Source organism: Phyllobates terribilis, unplaced genomic scaffold (genome assembly GCF_046119375.1).
Source record: "Phyllobates terribilis strain yellow unplaced genomic scaffold, ASM4611937v1 Scaffold_1__5_contigs__length_1240528914, whole genome shotgun sequence".
NCBI lineage: Eukaryota > Metazoa > Chordata > Amphibia > Anura > Dendrobatidae > Phyllobates > Phyllobates terribilis.
The window spans coordinates 949,534,026-949,546,279 of NW_027362761.1; positions in this window are offsets into that span (position 1 = coordinate 949,534,026).

Consider the following 12,254-nt stretch of genomic DNA (forward strand, 5'->3'; position numbering starts at 1 on the left):
TCAAAATAGTTTCATGACCGTTTGAGTCGCATTTATGCGTTTTTCTCTGTAGCAACTAAGAGATGGGAAGTGGCCTGTATGCATTTGTCACAATTAACACTGAAGGCTCTGTCTCAGACACGATGGTGTGCTCGGCTTGAATCAGTGAAAGTCATTTTGTTTAAGTTTCCCCAGCTTGTTGAAGCTTTAGAAGTTTTTGTACATGGCACTAAATATTCCATTGACACATACAGTGAAGCAAAGATTCTATTGGATTCACTATGCACGTACCCTTTTGTTGTATCATTATGTGTTTGGTATGACATTTTGCTGCAGATTAACCAAATCAGCCTAGCTGTACAGACGAAAAATATGAACCTTTCTAACACTATTCCACTGGTTGAGTCCACAACTACTGCCTTCACAGAGTATTTGGCATCGGGGTTCAAACAAGCAGAAAGTAAAGCTGCGGATATATGTAAGAAGCTTGATATACCTACCGAGTACCCAGCAAACAGAATTCGGAAAAAAACTCGCCAATGCTATGATAAAGATTGCCAAGAGCCAGCATGCCAACAAGCAAGTGGAACATTATTTTTAAATGCAAGAATAGAGTTTGAAGAGACATTCTTCAAGCCTTCACTTAAAACTGTGCTTGAGGAAATAGAAACAAGATTCGTTTTCTTAAAAAAATTCACTGCCAAGTTTGGATTTCTCAATGACATCAAGAAAGCAGCAACTGACTTGCCGACTAGAGATGAGCGGTGTTCGACTAGAACTGTTCGCCAATCTCAAATTCGAGCTGTTTTGGGCGGTGTTCGAGTTGTTCGACGAACCCGAACGATTTGCAAAAAATTCGGCTGTTCGAGGTTATGTTCGATAACTGTTCGTGCACCAAAAGCGTGTCCTGCATGTCTGGCGCTATTTAGAGCACCAATCATGCAGGGATTGTCTGCCACTCACTGTAATGCCACAGCCATGGTGGTTGTGGCATTACAGTGATTGCCCAAATCGATGGGAACAGTGCCAACAGTGAAACATGAAAAGCCGGCAATTCAGCAGCGGCATACACCTGTACCCGACAATTTAGAACCGAAAGAATAGAGCTTCACACATAGATTAGATAGATATAAACATGTCAGCCACATATATACGAAGTACAGTGAAAGTGCTGCTTACTGTACTTGTCATTTAGCGTAAAGGATTTATCAAAAAAAATAATAGTGTTTTCATGCACCGTCTCTTTAAAAAAGCCGGCTGGCAATTCAGCAGCGGTACCCGACAATTTAGAATAGAAGGAATAGAGAATCACACATAGATTAGATAGATAGAAACATGTCAGTCACATATATAAGAAGTGCAGTGACAGTGTTGATTACTGTACTTGTCATTTAGTGTAAAGGATTTATTTAAAAAAATAATAGTGTTTTCATGCACTGTCTCTTTAAAAAAGCCGGCCGGCAATTCAGCAGCGGTACCCGACAATTTATAACAGACAGAATAGAGCATCATACATAGATTAGATAGATAGAAACATGTCAGCCACATATATACGAAGTACAGTGACAGTGTTGCTTACTGTACTTGTCATTTAGCGTAAAGGATTTATCAAAAAAAATAATAGTGTTTTCATGCACCGTCTCTTTAAAAAAGCCGGCCGGCAATTCAGCAGCGGTACCCGACAATTTATAACAGACAGAATAGAGCTTCACACATAGATTAGATAGATAGAAACATGTCAGTCACATATATATGAAGTACAGTGATAGTGTTGGTTACTGTACTTGTCATTTAGTATTAAAATAAAGGATTTATTATTAAAAAAATTGGCGTGGGGTTCCCCTTAATTTTAGGCTCTAGCGGAGGTTAAGCAGACGGCTGGGGCAGATGTTTGAAGCCTGGGAAGGGGGTAATACCCACGGAGCTTCCCAGGCTACTAATATCAGCCCCCAGCTGAATACATAGCCTTTACTAGCTATTAAAATGGGGGACCCCCCAAAAAAAATGACGTGGGGTCCCCCCTAATTTAATAGCTAGCAAAGGCTAGGCAGACAGCTGGGGGCTGATATTAATAGCCCAGGAAGGGAGCCATGAATATTGGCCCCCTCCCAGGCTAGAAACACCAGCCGTCAGCCGCCCCAGAAATGGCGCATTCATAGGATGCGCCAATTCTGGCACTTAGCCTCGCTCTTCCACACTGCCCTGGTGCGGTGGCAGGGGGTAATAGGGTTGGGGTTGATGTCAGCTTATAATGCCAGCTGACATCAAGCCCAGGTTAGTAATGGAGAGGCGTCTATAAGACACCCCCATTACTAACCCCATAGTCAAAGTTAAAAAAAACACAAACACCCAGAATAAAGTCCTTTAATTGAAATAAAGACACAATCCTTTATTGTTCTAAATTAAACCATACTTACAGTCACGCCCATTCCAGCTGAAGCCAACGATCTCCTGCAATAAAAGAAAAATAATAAAGCAACATCATCCTTACCTTTCCATGGTTCCCACGACAGCTTCAGCTCTGCTACATCGAGATGACAGGCTGGACCGCAGCAGAACGCTGCCATCCAGCCTCTCATCCCGCAGACACTGAGAAGCGCAGGCTTGCTTGCGCTGCTCAGCGTCTCTCTGTGACGACATCCAGATGAGCCGAGTTCATGTCCAATGAACTCGGCTCACCTCATGCACGTCACTGACAGCGTGGGAAAATTCTCAAGCTGAAGCGGTGAGTGCAGGAGAATTCTCCCACGCTGTCAGTGACGTGCATAAGGTGAGCTCATGTCCAATGAACTCAGCTCACCTCCTGCACGTCACTGACAGCGTGGGAGAATTCTCCTGCACTCAGCGCTTCAGCGTGAGAATTCTCCCGCTGAAGCGCTGAGTGCAGGAGAATTTTCCCACGCTGTCAGTGACGTGCATAAGGTGAGCTCATGTCCAATGAACTCAGCTCACCTCCTGCACGTCACTGACAGCGTGGGAGAATTCTCCTGCACTCAGCGCTTCAGTGTGAGAATTCTCCCACGCTGAAGCGCTGAGTGCAGGAGAATTTTCCCACGCTGTCAGTGACGTGCATGAGGTGAGCCGAGTTCATTGGACATTAACTCGGCTCATCTGGATGCCCTCACAGAGAGACACTGTGGAGCGCAAGCAAGCCTGCGCTTCTCAGTGTCTGCGGGATGACAGGCTGGATGGCAGCGTTCTGCTGCGGTCCAGCCTGTCATCTCGATGTAGCAGAGCTGAAGCTGTCATGGGAACCATGGAAAGGTAAGGATGATGTTGCTTTATTATTTTTCTTTTATTTCAGGAGATCGTTGGCTTCAGCTGGAATGGGTGTGATGGTAAGTATGGTTTAATTTAGAACAATAAAGAATTGTGTGTTTATTTCAATTAAAGGACTTTTTTCTGGGTGTTGTGTTTTTTTTAAATACTTTACTAGAAATTCATGGTGGTCATGTCTAATATTGGCGTGACCCCATGAATTTCGGGCTTAGGGCCAGCTGATAATGCCAAGCTGGCCCTAACCCCTTTATTACCCAGTGAGCCACCGCATCAGGGCCCTGGATGAGTTGGGTACAGCGCCAGAAGATGGCGCTTCTATGAACGCGCCATTTTCCGGGGTGGCTGCGGACTGCAATTTGCAGCGGAGGTGGCCCAGAAAGCTTGGGCCTCCCTGCGCTGCGGATTCCAGCCCCCAGCTGCCTAGTTGTACCTGGCTGGACACAAAAACAGGGCGAAGCCCCACGTCAATTTTCTTTAAATTATTTCATGAAATAATTAAGAAAAAAAGGGCTTCCCTATATTGTTGTGTCCGGCCAGGTACAAATAGGCAGCTGGTGGTTGGGGGCAGCCCGTTCCTGCCTGCTGTACCTGGCTGGACACAAATATAGTGCGAAGCCCCACGTCAATTTTTTTTAAATTATTTCATGAATTTCCTGAAATAATTTAAAAAAATTAAAGTGGGGCTTCGCACTATATTTGTGTCCAGCCAGGTACAGCAGGCAGGAACGGGCTGCCCCCATCCACCAGCTGCCTATTTGTACCTGGCCGGACACAACAATATAGGGAAGCCCTTTTTTTCTTAATTATTTCATGAATTTCATGAAATAATTAAAAAAAATTGAAGTGGGGCTTCGCACTATATTTGTGTCCAGCCAGGTACAGCAGGCAGGAACGGGCTGCCCCCAACCACCAGCTGCCTATTTGTACCTGGCCGGACACAACAATATAGGGAAGGCCTTTTTTTCTTAATTATTTCATGAATTTCATGAAATAATTAAAAAAAAAGTACGTGGGGCTTCGCCCTATTTTTGTGTCCAGCCAGGTACAACTAGGCAGCTGGGGGCTGGAATCTGCAGCGCAGGGAGGCCCAAGCTTTCTGGGCCCCCCCCCGCTACAAATTGCAGTCCGCAGCCACCCCGGAAAATGGCGCGTTCATAGAAGCGCCATCTTCTGGCGCTGTACCCAACTCATCCAGGGCCCTGGTGCGGTGGCTCACTGGGTAATAAAGGGGTTAGGGCCAGCTTGGTATTATCAGCTGGCCCCAAGCCCAAAATTCATGGGGTCACGCCAGTATTAGACATGACCGCCATGAATTTCTAGTAAAGTATTTAAAAAAAACACAACACAGAGAATAAAGTCCTTTAATTGAAATAAAGACACAATTCTTTATTGTTCTAAATTAAACCATACTTACCATCACACCCATTCCAGCTGAAGCCAACGATCTCCTGCAATAAAAGAAAAATAATAAACCAACCTCATCCTTACCTTTCCATGGTTCCCACGACAGCTTCAGCTCTGCTACATCGAGATGACTGGCTGGACCGCAGCAGAACGCTGCCATCCAGTCTGTCATCCCGCAGACACTGAGAAGCGCAGGCATGCTTGCGCTCCTCACTGTCTCGCTGTGACGGCATCCAGATGAGCCGAGGTCATGTCCAATGAACTCGGCTCACCTCATGCACGTCACTGACAGCGTGGGAAAATTCTCACGCTGAAGTGCTGAGTGCAGGAGAATTCTCCCACGCTGTCAGTGATGTGCATGAGGTGAGCTCATGTCCAATGAACTCAGCTCACCTCCTGCACGTCACTGACAGCGTGGGAAAATTCTCCTGCAATCAGCGCTTCAGCGTGAGAATTTTCCCACGCTGTCAGTGACGTGCATGAGGTGAGCCGAGTTCATTGGACATGAACTCGGCTCATCTGGATGTCGTCACAGAGAGACGCTGAGCAGCGCAAGCAAGCCTGCGCTTCTCAGTGTCTGCGGGATGACAGGCTGGATGGCAGCGTTCTGCTGCGGTCCAGCCTGTCATCTCGATGTAGCAGAGCTGAAGCTGTCGTGGGAACCATGGAAAGGTAAGGATGAGGTTGCTTTATTATTTTTCTTTTATTGCAGGAGATCGTTGGCTTCAGCTGGAATGGGCGTGATGGTAAGTATGGTTTAATTTAGAACAATAAAGGATTGTGTCTTTATTTCAATTAAAGGACTTTATTCTGGGTGTTTGTGTTTTTTTTTAACTTTGACTATGGGGTTAGTAATGGGGGTGTCTTATAGACGCCTCTCCATTACTAACCTGGGCTTGATGTCAGCTGGCATTATAAGCTGACATCAACCCCAACCCTATTACCCCCTGCCACCGCACCAGGGCAGCGTGGAAGAGCGAGGCTAAGTGCCAGAATTGGCGCATCCTATGAATGCGCCATTTCTGGGGCGGCTGACGGCTGGTGTTTCTAGCCTGGGAGGGGGCCAATATTCATGGCTCCCTTCCTGGGCTATTAATATCAGCCCCCAGCTGTCTGCCTAGCCTTTGCTAGCTATTAAATTAGGGGGGACCCCACGTCATTTTTTTTGGGGGGTCCCCCATTTTAATAGCTAGTAAAGGCTATGTATTCAGCTGGGGGCTGATATTAGTAGCCTGGGAAGCTCCGTGGGTATTACCCCCTTCCCAGGCTTCAAACATCTGCCCCAGCCGTCTGCTTAACCTCCGCTAGAGCCTAAAATTAAGGGGAACCCCACGCCAATTTTTTTAATAATAAATCCTTTATTTTAATACTAAATGACAAGTACAGTAACCAACACTATCACTGTACTTCATATATATGTGACTGACATGTTTCTATCTATCTAATCTATGTGTGATGCTCTATCTTTCTGTTCTAAATTGTCGGGTACCGCTGCTGAATTGCCGGCCGGCTTTTTTAAAGAGACAGTGCATGAAAACACTATTATTTTTTTAAATAAATCCTTTACACTAAATGACAAGTACAGTAAGCAACACTATCACTGTACTTATTATATATGTGACTGACATGTTTCTATCTATCTAATCTATGTGTGAAGCTCTATTCTTTCTGTTCTAAATTGTCGGGTACAGATGCTGAATTGCCGGCTGGCTTTTTTAAAGAGACGGTGCATGAAAACACTAATATTTTTTTTAATAAATCCTTTACACTAAATGACAAGTGCAGTAACCAACACTGTCACTGTGCTTCTTATATGTGTGACTGACATGTTTCTATCTATCTAATCTATGTGTGATGCTCTATTCCTTCTTGTCTAAATTGTCGGGTACCGGTGTATGCCGCTGCTGAATTTGCCGGCCGGCTTTTTTAAAGAGAGTGTCTTCTGAGCAGTTTGTCAGCTTTTGGACACCTTTGCAGGTGTTTTCTATGTGTTTCTATGTGTTTTTGTTTGCCTGCCATTGGTTTTAACGGTGTTCGACGGTGTTCTAAGGTGTTCGACGAACAGTTCGACGAACAGTTCCTCGAACATCCCGGTGTTCGACGAACCGAACCGAACCCGAACACTACGGGGGTGGCTCAACACTATTGCCGACATTAGAACAACAGTGTTTAAACTTTGCTGATCCAGTAGTTGATGGAGAGATTCTTCAGGAAGAACTGAAGACACTGGGTAGGATGCTGCCCGATCATCTAAGTCCACAGGAAACTTTGCAATATGTGTTCTCTAATTCACTGAATCTGGCATTCCCAAATCTGGTATTGGCTTTGAAGCTACTGCGCACGGTGCCCGTTTCAGTTGCGTCAGCTGAAAGAAGCTTCAGCAAACTGAAGCTTATTAAAAACTTTCTCAGGTCCCAGATGTCTCAAGACAGGTTAAATGCATTGGCAATTCTTTCAATTGAATCACAAGAAGCAGAATGAGTAGATTTTAATCAAGTTATACGTTCTTTTGCTGCTGAAAAAAACAGGAGAAAAGTTTTTTAGTGATTTCAAATCACATTATCTACTGTTTGTCACCTAATTGCACTACTGGTTTTGCTTTTTATGGCTCTTTTAGGCTGCATTCTTGCACATGCCACTATTGGGGTTAATGTTTTGCATCAGTAATACTAACCCAACCTCGAGCAAATTCAAAACACCGAATGGGGATAATAAATACTGATGTAATGCTGCAACCCATTTTGTAGTTCCTTCACTTTTTGCACTTTTACAAAAGTTCTGTGTTAATGTTTTCCATTGTTTACTTTAAAAAGTTTTCCATTAAAAATTTTTTGGATTTAATGTGTGCATTTTTTTCTTTGCAAGGAGTTCAGCTCAGAATAAAAGGCTGACTGGAACTGAGGGAGGAGGTAGGTCACAAGAATTGGCGCATACAGGGTTGACTTGCATAAATCCCCTCTGATGTATGATATTGTAGAATTTACAATAGATATCACTCAAATAATGTAAGAAGTAAGTGAAATCTTTGGAATTGTACTGTACTTATATAATATTTCTCTGCCGCCATCTGTGCATCATGAATTGTGGTATGTGTTAAAGGGGCCCACTGAGACTCTTTCGCCCAGGACCCAGGAAAACCTGGAGCTGGCCCTGGTGGGAACACAATAATAATAACAATAATATGTGGGGAGATATGGGTGGCCATCATACTTTGGAAGGGAGCTGTGGGGACATCATACTGTGTATGTAGGAGGGCTACGGGGTCATTATACTTGTCACGATTCTACCACGCTGTGAGTGACAGTTCAGCCGCTCTATATGATAGCGGCCTGCTGAGCTGTCAGTATTTTGAGTGACAGCCCAATCACCCAATCTGAGTCAGGAGCATGCTGAGCTGTCGGTATTGTGATTGACAGCCCGGCTGCCCAATCTGGCTGGGCTTGCAGGGTCTTCCAGGTGTCACCCATTCTAGATAATTACTTGGCTATTTAACTGGCTGGCTATTATCAGAACTTGCCAGTTGTAGCTTAGCTCAAGTGGTGTGCGTTTGCTCTGTGCTCTAAATTTCTGTATTCTGATCTTTGTTGCCCAACCTTGGCCTTGCATTTGACCATATGCTTGCTTAGTGCGTTTGTCTTGAACTGCTACCTTCTTGGAATTCTGACCACGAACTGTGTCCTGACTAAGCCTTTCTCTTATCCCTCTGTTTATGACAAACTCTCTTGGTATCTGACCCTAGACCTCTTAACTACCCTGCCTCTCGGCTTGTCCTTGAGTAGTGACTCAGTGTCACAATACTGTGTTGGTGGCATGAAAGGGATCATACTGTTTGGTAGACTGTGGGAGACATCATACTATGTGTGTAGTGGGGCTGTGGGGACACCCTAGTGCAGGGGTCCTCAAACTTTTTAAACAGGGGGCCAGTTCATGGTCCCTCAGACCATTGGAGGGCCGGAATATAGTTTTTAAAAAAATCTATGAACAAATTCCTATGCACACTGCACATATCTTATTTTGAAGTAAAAAAAACAATACAGGAACAAATACAATATTTAAAATGAAGAACAAGTAAAGTTAAATCAACCGGTATTTCAATAGGTAGGTAACTGTACCCAATAGGCAGAATAGGTCCCCAATAGGCAGGTAAATGTACCCAATAGGCAGCATAGGTCCCCAATAGGCAGGTAAATATCCCCAATAGGCAGGTAAATATCCCCAATAGGCAGCAAAGGTCCCCAATAGGGAGCATAGGTCCCCAATAGGCAGCATAGGTCCTCAATGGGCAGGTAAATGTTCCCAATAGGCAGGCTGTTTCCCCCTTATAATGTCATATGCAGGCTGTTCCCCCCCTTATAATGCCCCATGCTGGATGCCACCCCCCATATAATGCCCCATGCAGGATGTCCCTTTCCCCCCCATATAATGCCCCATGCAGGATGTCACCCCCCATATCATGCCCCATGCAGGATGTCACCCCCCATATAATGCCCCATGCAGGATGTCACCCCCCCATATTATGCCCCATGTAGACTGTCACCCCCCCATATTATGTCCCATGCAGGATGTCCCTTTCCCCCCATATCATGCCCCATGCAGGATGTCACCCCCCCATATTATACCCCATGCAGGATGTCACCCCTCCATATTATACCCCTTGCAGGATGTCACCCTCCATATAATGACCTATGCCTCCATACATTAAAAAAAAAAAAAATCCAATACTCACCTCACTTGCTGCCGCTGCTCTACTCTGGTCTGGACTCCAGCATCGCGGCGGCGTTGTCCCGCTCTGCGCTGCCTGTGACAGCACTCGGGAGGGCGCGGTGTAAAGACGTCACCGTGCCCTCTGACCTGAGACGTCACAGGAAGCGCAGAGCACGGAAGACAGCAGATCTGCAGAGGCACGGGGAGAGGTAACTATCCGGCTGCCGGAGCCCTGAGCAAGAGGGGGGAAGGGCAGGCAATGGCACCGCTCTCCTCTCCTCCGCCCATAGCCCGGCGGGCCGGATGAAAGTCCTCCGCGGGACGTAGTTTGAGGACCCCTGCCCTAGTGTGTATGGGACTGTTGGGGATTATACTGTTTGGGACGATATGGAGACCATCATACTGTGTGTGTGGGAGAGCTGTGGAGAGAGCATACTGTGTTGAAGCATCATAGGGGGCAATGAGGGTGATCATACTTTGTGGAGAGCTGTGAGGGCATCATACTATGCAGGGGGTGTTGTTCAAGTTACAGGGGCTGAATATTTGGAATAGTATGATTTCTAAACTTTATAAAAAAGCAGCAAATTGTATAGTTTTGATTAGCTGCTACTGTTAAGAAAACATGTTACAATAAGCCATTATTGCAATAAATATTAGCAATGGCAACAAGTCAAAATATAATGCTGCTAAAAAATTAAGCAATAAAATAAATAATAATATGATAATAATAATAATAGTGAGCAGGATGAACTTCAGACTATTTGTTTAGTCCATCACAACAGTGACTGTCTCTCACATGGCCCCTCACAAAAATTAATTGCTCATCCCTGGCATGGGGTCAAATCTGTTCTTGTATAGCTGAAAACCACAAAAATAAGAAAAAGGAAATGTAAACCTTTTTGAGAGCATTAATCAAACATTATTCAAACTTGCATTGGAAAGTGGTCATCATGAGGGTGCTCTTCTCAAAAATATAACCAGTGTATATGTGGCAGAACTTAAATTCTGTCACTAGAAATCTTGTCTAGAAGAGGGTGTTCTTCTTTAAAAGGTGGTCTTTCACAGTGGTTTCTCTGCTTTGTGCCCATTGGCTAATAATAGCAGAATCCAGAAATGGAGAACTACTTTGCCTCTACCTGCTCCCTTTAGGATGATTGACGGGATGCTTTTCATTCAGATACACCGCAGTCAGTTATTGATCACTGCTGAGATTGGCAGGAGGAGGTGAAGGAGGACTTCCCTTATGAATAGGTCTTACACCTATGTACGTGTCCACTGTTCTTTGATCGCTCCTATTAATTGTTATATCCTATTAAATCATTGGTACAATTATTTTGGCTAAAAGGAGAGTAAATCTGTTCTCATGTTATGCTGACCTTGCATAATAAAACATGGTCTGATGATAGACCAACATATTCTCAATGGGAACAGCAGTTGTCAAATTTCCTTAAACACGAGCTTCTATATCTCCAAAACATTGCTACATTTAAATTTCTACAGCCAAAGCCTCAACAAAACAGCATGTGTGATTACAACTTTATATATGGTAGCTCAAACAGATCGATATTACAAATATTCAGTTACCAGCGTGTGTTTCAAAAATGCAATAATGACATTCTTTTTCATTCATCTGTAACTGCGCCTGACTCCTTTTTTGAATGCCTGCTTTAGGTTAAATTATTCAGCATGGTAATGCATGCCTTTTGTACAACGATGTTGAACAGTGACTTTTTGTATGAAATATAGCTTGGTAAAAGCAGATTCCGATTAAAACTTAAAAAGAAGCACATGTTTATTGACAGACTCATCCAAAAATCAATATAAAAGTATTTGCTGTCTCAGTGGTGTTCGGGAAGGGTAGAAGGTGTCAGTTGTGTTTGGCTCTACAAAAACCTTTCAGCTCAAATGGATGGTTTTCAGTGAGTAACAGAATTTGCTCAGCAATACTTGTCCTGTTTTATTTTCAGTTGCTGGAACTTCATTGCAGTTAAAAGGTATTGGCTGAATACCGAGAACATGTCGTTGCAAGAATAAAGATTTTAGTGGTTAAAGAAGTCCTAATTTATTTCTGTTGAGAAAATAATGGAGAAAAGTACAAATCATAAGTATGGGGCTAGGTTCACATTACTACTTAAACATGGTATGCACTTTATTGTAATGGAAAGAATTTAACGGAAATGTTAAAATGTTCCTATCATCCCATTTCATTACTTAAATTAATGCTACCCTATAGATTTAGAATTATTTTCTATATTTTTAGGGTTCTTGCTGTATCAAGGGATGGATTTATTAAATTCATAGTTTTACTGTCCAAAGCTTCCTTTATAAGAAGCAAAATGATGGTATTGCAGATTTAAACCCGATAGTTGAGTTCAGTAGGAGCTGTATAAATCTGTCTTCAGTTTGCTCCCTTTTGTGGCAGCCTTGTGATGCAGAACTGAATGCAGTTCACAAGTGACATGTCAGAACTTTGAGGGGTACGATGAGGTTAGGGGTGCTCAGAGCCCCACAAATCATTGAAGGAGCATTTGGCGTTAATTTGATGAGTCAATAAACTATTAAACCCTCTTCTTCAATTACCGTTTAAAACAAACCTGTCATTTTCATAAGCTGAGTTTTTACAAGAGAAATATCTATTTTTTGTTGGTTTATTACTTGCATCCTGCAATTTTCTATTGTGAATTTTCTGATGTCTCTGAGCTTGTGGTTGAAGACTAGCTGCTATGATGCTGCCATTCAAAGAACAGATACATAAGAAATGTCCTCTCTCCTGTCTCAATGTGATATACACTGCTCAAAAAAATAAAGGGAACACTCAAATAACACATCCTAGATCTGAATGAATGAAATATTCTTATTGAATACTTTGTTCTGTACAAAGTTGAATG